The sequence below is a fragment of the Gossypium arboreum genome, chromosome 9, assembly GCF_025698485.1.
Source record: "Gossypium arboreum isolate Shixiya-1 chromosome 9, ASM2569848v2, whole genome shotgun sequence".
Taxonomy (NCBI): domain Eukaryota; kingdom Viridiplantae; phylum Streptophyta; class Magnoliopsida; order Malvales; family Malvaceae; genus Gossypium; species Gossypium arboreum.
In genome coordinates, this window is record NC_069078.1 from 62,403,508 (window position 1) to 62,413,368 (window position 9,861).

General features: G+C 37.1%; 1 non-coding gene across 1 annotated transcript; it reads left to right on the plus strand.

Moving 5' to 3' along the window:
* The first annotated feature begins 1,929 nt into the window (after positions 1–1,929).
* On the plus strand, positions 1,930–2,036 carry LOC128281256 (small nucleolar RNA R71). The gene has a single exon (XR_008271469.1). It is a non-coding gene; the product is annotated as a small nucleolar RNA R71 (small nucleolar RNA).
* Positions 2,037–9,861: the final 7,825 nt, after the last annotated feature.

A 9,861-nucleotide genomic window follows, 5' to 3' on the forward strand; every position in this document is an offset into this window, starting at 1 on the left:
TCCATCAAAATTTTGTGGGTGCAAAAAGAAGGGCTAATTGCTGTAATGTCAGAAATTTTCCAAGCTATGGCCTTTTTATGTTCTTTTAATACTTGGATTAATTCCTATTTCTCCTTGGGTTGCAAGTTAGAATCAATAATAACTGGTAATGTAAAATTATTTCCAAGGAATGTGTATTCCAAGTGGTTTGGTAATTGTTTAAGTTCCAGTTTGGGAGGCTCCTCAATAGAGGGTTTTTGCTTAAGTTCATCGTTTATCTGAATGCCCTCATATTCTACTTGTCTTAACGAATGGTCATTAGGTTCCTTATCTGTCTCCTTTCCTTGAGCTGGATACAGTTCCATCGTCTCCTTCTATACAATTTCCTAAATAGAGTCTTGAGTAATATGATCAATAGAGTCAATAAAATAACATGAATCATCTTGTTCCCTAGAGAACCTCATAGCATCGTAAATTTTAAACATAATCTCCTCGTCACCTACTCTAAGTACTAATTTACCGTCACCCACATCGATTACAGCCCTAGCAGTGGCTAAAAATGGGCGCCCTAAAATTAAGGGTACTTCCACATCTTCATCCATGTCAAGCACAGCAAAATCAATAGGGAATATGAATTTATCTACTTTTACAAGTACGTCTTCTATAATACCCTTAGGATATTTAACAGATCTATCGGCTAATTGAATACTCATCCTAGTAGGTTTAGGTTCCCCAAGACCAAGTTGTTTGAACATTTTATATGGCATCAAATTAACGCTAGCACCTAAATCAGCTAGTGCTTTTTCAACATTCAGACTACCAATTAAGCAAGGGATAGTAAACTTCCTGGATCTTTCAGTTTGGTTGGCAGCTTGTTTTGAAGTATGGCTGAGCACTCCTCATTGAGTTCTACTGTAGATAAGTCCTCGAACTTCCTTTTATTTGTTAGAAGCTCCTTCAAAAATTTTGCGTATGTAGGCATCTGCGAGATGGCTTCAACAAAAGGTAAGTTGATATATAATTGCTTAAAAAGTTCAAGAAACTTACCGAATTGTGCATCAATGTGATCTTTTTTCAATTTGTTGGGTATGGAACTGGGGGTTTATATTCCTCCGGTACTAGTTTGTCACTATTTTCGGGTTTTTCTTCCCCCCTTTTCTTACCACAGCTTCTTGTGCTAACTTCTTTTCAGATTTCGCTAACACTTTCCCACTCCTTAGTGTAACTACTTTTACATGCTCTTTTGATTTGGTATTACTAAATAAACTTCCTAGTGGTCTTTTCGAGATCAGTTTGGACAGCTGGCCTATCTGAGTTTCGAGCTCTTGGATCGATGCTTGTTGATTTTTAAGTGCTGTTTCGGTGTTCTGAAAACGGGTTTCTAACACCGAGATAAACTTTGTGAGCATCTCTTCAAGGTTCAGCTTCTTTTCCTATTGATAGGGTGGTTGTCGGTAACCCGGAGGTGGTTGCTGATTTCTTTGGCCTCCCCATGAGAAATTGGGGTGGTTCCTCCAACCTGCATTATAAGTGTTACTACATGGATTGTTTTGAGGTCGAGGATTACTACCCATGTAATTTAATTGCTCATTATCCATGTTGTGGCCATAAGGTTGGTATTCCAAATGGCTTGTTCCACCTCTACTTGCTTCGCACTGCATTACTGGATGAACCTGTTAAGAACTAAGAAAACCATCAATTTTTTTATTCAAGATCTCTACCTGATTAGAAAGCATGGTGACCGAATCGACATTATAAACACCGGTTGTTTTAGTTGGCTTTGTCCTCATGACTTGCCACTGATAGTTATTCAGTGACATTTCCTCTATGAACTCATAAGCATCTTCAAGTGTTTTATTATTGATGGTTCCGCCAGCAGCTGCGTCAACCATTTGTCGAGTCGAAGGGTTCAGGCCGTTATGGAATGTTTGAACTTGAAGCCAAAGCGGTAACCCATGGTGGGGGCACCTTTTCAAGAGGTCCTTGTATCTTTCCTACGCATCGTAGAGTGTTTCTAAATCCATCTGCACAAAAGAAGAGATATCATTACGTAATTTAGCCATTTTAGCCGGCAAAAAATATTTTAGTAAAAAATTTTCTGTCATTTATTTCCAAGTAGTAATTGACCCTCGTGGTAACGAATTCAACCACTATTTAGCCTTGTTCCTAAATGAAAAGGGGAACAGCCGAAGACGTATGGCATTATCAGAAATGCCATTGATTTTAAATGTATCGCATAGTTCCAAAAAGTTTGCTAAGTGAGCGTTGGGATCTTCATCCTGCAAACCATCAAACTGAAAAAACTGTTGTATCATTTGAATTGTGTTAGGTTTCAGTTCAAAAGTATTTGCAGCTACAGCAGGTCTAACTATGCTCGGTTCAGTTCCTAGTAAAGAAGGTTTAGCATAATCATACATAGTGCGTGGAGCATGATTTTGATTAGCCGCAATTGCAGGAGGTAGCTGATTGCCTTGGTTTTCAGCCATCTCTTCGGTTGGGGGTTGAGTATCGTCCTCTTGCTCGTTCTCTGTGTATCTTAAGCTTCGCCTTATTTCTCCTTGGTTTCTGCAAACTGTGCGATCGATTTCTACGTCAAAAAGTAGTGGCCCTGACGGGTTTCTTCTAGTCATAAACTATAAAAACCTGCCAGAAAAAAGAAGAAGAAAATTAGTAAATTATAATTAAAAATAAAATTAGATAGCAAGAAAAATAAATGGCTAAAGTAATAAAAATTGAGTGTTCTTAATATTTTAGTTCCCCGGCAACGGCGCCAAAAACTTGACCGCGTTATTTCGTGATAGGTTTTAAATATTTATAATTAATCGTTCTTGAAAATAACTATATCGCGATGTAGGCAAGTGTACCTATCAAACAGTAGTATAGTTTTAGCAAGACCGGATTGTCGAACCCAAAGGAACTAAAAGTACTAGTAATGACTATCTTTTTATTATCTAGCCTAAGAATAATTGGGTTTTGTTTTAACTAACTAATTATCTAAACTAGGAACTCACTGAGAATAGAATTGGGGAATTGCTTTTGGGAAAATCGATTGAATTAAGGCAATACCTAAGGAAAAATCCACCTAGACTGTACTTGTTATTCTGGCTCCGAATCGGACGATTTATTCATTTAACTTGTTCCATAGAGATCCCTAAGTTATGTTATTATCCCTATTCAAGACTAATAACGTCTAATCCCTAGATTGATTAATTGAGACTTTTCTCTAATTAACACCCTAGGGTTGCATTAACTCGATCTATGGATCCCCTTATTAGGTTTCACCCTAATCCGGCAAATTCTTGTCACCCTATGTCTAGGCACGCAAACAACTCCACTTAATTATGACAAATGTACTCTTAGACAGGGTCTATTCCTCCTCTAAACAAGAGCTTATCTTGAATCAGTATCCTGGGATACAAAACAAGAATTAAGAACACATAATTAAGAACAAGTTAAATATTTATCATACAATTCAGAAAATAATAACAAGATTCGTCTTAGGTTTCATTCCCCTTAGGTATTTAGGGGATTTAGTTCATAACTAAATAAGAAAACATCTCAAAATAATAAAGAATACAAAATGTAAAGAAAACCCAAAACTTCTGAAGGGTAATTGAGGAGAAATCTTCAGTCTTGATGATGAATCCGGCTTCTGAGATGAATCAATCAGCTTCCTTGGAGTAATTCCTTACTCCTTATTTTGTGTGTCCTCTTTCTTCCTCATACAGGGTGTATTTATAGGCTTTAGAATGCCTAAAAGCCCTCAAAAGTGGCCTTTTTCGAATTGGACTCAACTTGGGCTCGGTAGGGACACGCCCGTGTGACATGCCCATGTGTGATTACTTCAACCTGTGTGGCACAGGCGTGTGTTCTACCCATATGAGTCGTGCTTCGATTCTGCCAGATTGACACGGCCGTGTGGTCTGCCCGTGTGAGGAAGTCCAGGCCGTGTTGATTTTGTACTTGGCCCATTTTCTCCATTTTTTGGCCCGTTTCTCGTTCCTTTCGCTCTCCTATGTTCTCCTAAGTATAAAACATGAAATTAAAGTATTAGGAGCATCAAATTCACCAATTCTAATAGGAAATCATCCATAAAATGCATTAAACATGGGGTACAAATATGTATAAATTACGGTTTATCAATGATTATGCTGAAATTTTGAATTTTATGGTAGAAAATGGAAGGTTATTGATAGATTAGCAACTTTTGTAAAGTGAATATTGATGAAATTATGATTTTAGGACTAAATTGTAAAGTTGTAAAAATTCATGGAAAAATTCTAAATGTTATGAAATATATGGGTTATAAATTTTACATGTAAAACTCAGCTAGGCTTGGAATAAGGATTTAATTACATGAATTTCATTTTTCGAGCCTAGGGATGAAATCGTCATTAATTAAAAGTTTAGGGGCAAAATGGTAGTTTTACCTAAGATGTGAATTGAATTGAAATGAACATGAATTAATGTTAAATTCATTCATATAGATCCGGGTAAACAAATTCAGAATTAAAACGAGGAAAAGAGAAAATGTCAGATTAGTAGATTTTACGTACACGAATATTTTTCGAGGTAAGTTCGTGTAACTAAATTTTTACATTTATATGCTTGAATTGAATGTTGTGTATGAGAATTATATAGTTTTCATGTATATGAAATTGAATATATAAATATATATCCGATAAGCCCGATAAAAATTAAATCCCGTTTGAATAATGAAAATCGTTGGATACATGATTTCCTGTATTGATTGTGGTCTAGCATATGTTGCGGGTACACTATAGCTAGATGAGCAATCCTGATATAAGCCCTCTCGAGCATCTTGTTATATAGTTCCTGCGAGCATCCTGGCAGTAGTGATTCTACATGTGTTGCACACTACTGCAACTCTTTGTGAGCGTCCTGTTACATGATTCGATCGGTTGTGATCCAACATTTATTACGGACACAAACGCAGCTCTTCATGAGCGTCCTGATATAAGCTCTTATGAGCTTCCTGATATGGCTCGCTTGATCTCTCTGTTATGCTATCCAGAGCTCCCTGTTAATAACTCTTCGGAGTTACCTGCTAAGCTCAATGAGCTTCCTGTTTTAAACTCTTATGAGTTTCCTATTTAGCCTGGATAAGCGTCCTGTTACATGGCTCATCTGGGCACCTTGTTATATGGCTTGAGAGTGTGCTTCTTGATTATGTGCCCTAATGGGTACCCCTGAACATGAATTGACGGATCACTAATTGGTATACCTTGTGTATACTACTTGGATGTCCACCAATATTTCAAATAAATTCAACGGGCAAAATCCTGACATGAGAAAATATGAACACGAAATGAATTAATACATGTATCTACCTGAATTACATGAAACTGATGATACATGATATATAGAAATACAAGAAAATAATATATGAACATGGAATTTGTTTGATGAATATGTTCAATAATGATTATAGATTTGTACACCTTGAGTGTATTACCCGTGTGACACTGACATTTCAAATGATTTAATGGGTAAAGTTCTGACATGGAATAATCTGAACTTGAGATGAATTATTATGAAAATGTACTTGAAATACATGGGTGTGATTTGTAAATGTTATATGAATTCATGATGTGGAAAGTATATGTATATAATAATCTCGTTATTATTAAGCCCATACATGTTTCTTGATAATTATATGAGATAATATGACTTAGAAACAAACTATTACCCGCATGTACTGAAGTACATGGAAATGATATTATCTGATATATTGATGCATGAATTGATTGTTATTGGAATGTGGAGCTGACTTGATGACTTTTTTCATCCATGATTAAGGACAATTATATGTGATTACTTGGCTAACATGATGAGGATATGTGTTTAGGGCTTGTGACCAAATTGGTTGACAGTGCCTTGCATGTTTATTTTGAACATAAATGAATAGTAAGTTAATTACCATGTTATACGAACTTACTAAGCATTTCATGCTTACTCTATTTTACTTTTCCTTGTTCTATAGCAATTCAGAATCTCGTTGGATTGGAAGCATTGACGAAGATAACTCACACTATCCATCGGCCCGTCTTCATATATATATGGTAAATTAATTATGGTTATAATGGCATGTATAGGTTAATTAGCCAATGTTGGCATGTAAATATTTGAGTTATAACTAGCCATTGGAATGGCTTGTGCTTAAATGGTTGAATGATAGAAAATCATGTTGGCACATTGATGATTAATTCTAGCATATTTGGTAAAATATGCATATAGGTGAATTTGATAAGTTAAGTAAGTTTTGAATGTTTGGTTACATGATGGTAAAGTATTATTTAAAGTGCTTAAGAGCACATTGTTTGTATGTGATGTTATGTCATGCAGAAGACTTGGTTTTGACTTGAATTAATTGTTTTAAAATGGCTTGTGAATATGTAAAATTATTGGTGTAAGAGGAAGACAAATTGGGTGAGAAATGTGGCTTGGAAAATAGCCTATTTTTGTTCATACGGGCAGAGACACGAGCGTATGTCTCAGCCGTATGTGACACATAGCCTAGCACATGGGCATGTTATCTGGCCGTGTGTCCCCTGCATCTTTAAAATGTCAAAACAGAATGCTCAGAATTGATCACACGGCCTAACACACGGGCATGTGGCTTGGCTGTGTGACCCTTGCACCTACACACGATCTAGCACACGGACGTGTGAATTGACTGTGTGACCCAATTCAGAGAGTTACACAACCTGAAACATGGGCGTGTCTATGGCCGTGTGAGCCACATAGCTTGACCACACAGGCTTGTGACCCTAGTACCTAGGAAAATTTTTGAGATTTTGCAAAAAATTCTCCGAGTACCCGGTTTAGTCCCGACTCATTTCTAGTGCATGTTATGGATATCAAAGGTTCATACAAGGGACTTTATGTTTGATTTCTAACCTGAATACTGTATAAAATGAAATATTTGTTTACTTGATTTGTATATTCCGGTAATGCTTCGTAACCCTATTCTGGCGACGGATACGGGTTAGGAGTGTTACACATGGAATCGAGGTAGATAAAGCAGAGGTAGATGTTATTGAGAAACTCCCACCTCCAACATCTGTAAAGGGTGTTAGGAGGTTTTTAGGCCATGTTGGCTTTTATCGGAGATTTATCAAGGACTTCTTCAAAATTACTAAACCTTTATGAAAATTATTGAAGAATGATACAATGCTCAAATTTGATGAGGAGTGCTTAAGAGCTTTCAATGATTTGAAAAATTGGTTAGTTTCGACACCAATCATCACCACATTAGACTGGGATTTTTTATTTGAACTGATGTGTGATGTAAGTGACTTCGTTATAGGAGTTGTGATGGGCCAGCGAAGGAACAATTTTTTTCATCCCATCTACTATGCAAGTCAGACTCTGACGGGAGCTCAATTGAATTATACGGTAATAAAGAAAGAGTTACTTGTTATTGTATTTGTTTTTGACAAGTTTCATTCTTATCTTGTAGATACCAAAGTGACTGTCTATACGGATCATCCAGAAATTAAGTATTTACTTGCTAAGAAGGATGCCAAGCTGAAATTAATCTGATGGGTACTTCTATTCCAAGAATTCAATCCAGAAATGCAAGATTGAAAAAGGGTAGAAAATCAAGTAGCAGACCACTTGTCCAAATCGGAGCCGCAATAAGGAAATTCTCCACTTATACATATTCAGGAGACATTTCCAGACGAGCACATACTTAAGGTAAATCATGTCTATAATACATTTTACTTTGCTGATTTTGCTAACTATTTAGCTTGTGGTTTGATGTTAATTGATAAGACATATCAACAAAAAAAAGTTTCTTCATGATGTGAAGTACTATTTCTGGGAAAAATCATACTTGTTCAGAAAGTGTGCGGATGAAATGATCAAGAGATGCATGGCAAAAGATGAAGTACATAAGATTTTATATCATTGCTACACAGCTCCGAGTAGCGGACACTTCAGAGGTACACGTACTGCGGCCAAGGTATTGCAATCCAGATTGTTGTGGCCAACACTATTCAAAGATAGGTATGCTTACTTAAAAAGTTGTGATAGATGCCAAAGGGTTAGAAACATCACCAAAAGAAATGATATGCCCTGGATGAACATCATTGAGGTAAAATTATTTGATGTTTGGGGTATTGACTTCCTTAGTCCTTTCCCTCTGTCTTTTGGTCACAAGTACATATTGGTAGCAGTAGACTACGTGTCTAAATGGGTTGAGGCCGAGGCATATCCAAGGAACGATGCCAAGGTTGTGATAAAGTTCTTTTAGAAACATGTTTTCACAAGGTTTGGAACTCCTAAGGCCATCATCAGTAATAAGGGGTCCCACTTTGTGAACAAATAGTTGAAATGGTTACTTGACAAACAAAGAGTGAAGCACAAGGTTGCCATAGCTTACCATCTACAGACAGATGGACAAGCTGAATTGGCAAACAAAGAGATAAAAGGCATACTTGAGAAGGTAGTTTGCTCGAACCGACGAGATTGGTCCAAAATATTGGACGATGCTTTATGGGCCTACAGGACAATATACAAAACACCTTTAGGGATGTCACCCTATAGGTTGGTTTTTGGGAAAGCTTGCCATCTGCCCTTGAAGTTAGAACACAAAGCTTACTGGGCTTTCCAATAACTCAACTTGGATATTAAGCTTGCTAAAGAGAAAAGGATGCTTCAACTTAACGAGTTAGAAGAATTTTGAATGTTCTCATACGAGAATGCCAAACTTTTAAAGGAAAGACTTAAAAGATGGCATGACAAGCACATTTGAGTTTGAGAATTTGAAGCAGGTCAGCATGTAACACCCCAAACTCAGCCTAGACGTTATGGCCGAATCTGGGGAAGTCACATGAGAATGCATTTAAAACCGTGTTACCCGAAAACCGTTCCAGATACCATATTTTTCTTAACTCAGAAAACATATATTGATTAATTTGCTTGAAAACATTTCTTGGTTCGCGAAAGCTTAAGAACAAATTAAGTTGCAGTTCCAAAATCCATAAACAGTATTTCAATATTCTGAACTTAAACCAAATAGTCGAAAACCAGAAATTACATAATTACTCCCAACTATAGCAATTAAAATAATAAAAACATTAAAAACCTTTAAAACCAAGGTGTATGTAGCAGTGGTCACCGTCGAGCCCCTCCGCTGCACTGATCCCCCTACTGCTGGGGATTTCCTAATAGACAAACAAAATAAGGGGTGAGTTTTCGCAAACTTAGTGTGTACATCCCCACAGTAAAGCATGCATGTAAACGAATATCAGTCAAACAGTCATAGTCGAGCCTGAGCTCTTAACAGGAACAGTGCATGCCTTAGCCCACTCAAAATAGTATCAGATACATTCAAGCCTTAGCCCATACAGACATACATGCATATCAATCAAAACAGTAATGCCCACCAACTGTGCACACCATCTCCGTCCAACCCAACACACCGTGTGGGGATAAAATCGACCTACCTAGCCCTACACACCAAGTATTGGGATAAAATCAACCCATCCAACTGTACACACCAAATGGTACCGTATACGGCACGTGTCAGATATATGCAGCATAGCTGCCAGATGGCAGGCTAATAGCCTTTCAGTCTTCCTTCTCTTCAACAACATGCCTAACGCAATACAATGCAACATAAATAATAAGGCATGCTCATGTGCAGATATCAAATCATAACATCATCATCAAATCAGAACAGATACACATGCTTTAAGTATCATGCTTTTACATATATCTTAGTATTATATCAGAGTATAGGGGTCTAAGTAACGCTTACCAACCCTACAATCAGTCACAATGACTTGGCGACCCTTTGCAACCTTGCAAAACATTTCAAACAAATTGGGCTCACACGTCTGCGGTGTTTCG